Raw genomic sequence first — 338 nt, 5'->3', positions numbered from 1 at the left:
TGAGACTTGTTAGAAATTGACTGATTGATTAAATGCCTTTAAGATTGATAGTCTCATTGTCCTCACAAGATTATAATCCGAATTGATTGTTTTAAGAGTAAGGCCGCATGAAAATTATACCTAAATATTGAGTGATATATGTTTTGAGATGTCGAAAATCAACCTGGATTTTGCTGCCCTAAATCTCTCTGGAGATAATTATTTACGGTGGGCATTGGATACAAAGATTATCCTAAAGTCAAAAATACATAGTCAATGTATCATAGAAGGCAATATTAATTATTAGCCATCATCTTATTAAGAGTCTCAAAGATCAGTATCTGACTATAGAGAATCCT

This window comes from Brassica oleracea, chromosome C2 (genome assembly GCF_000695525.1).
Source record: "Brassica oleracea var. oleracea cultivar TO1000 chromosome C2, BOL, whole genome shotgun sequence".
In the NCBI taxonomy this organism is placed as follows: Eukaryota; Viridiplantae; Streptophyta; class Magnoliopsida; order Brassicales; family Brassicaceae; genus Brassica; species Brassica oleracea.
This window is presented reverse-complemented; position numbering follows the sequence as displayed.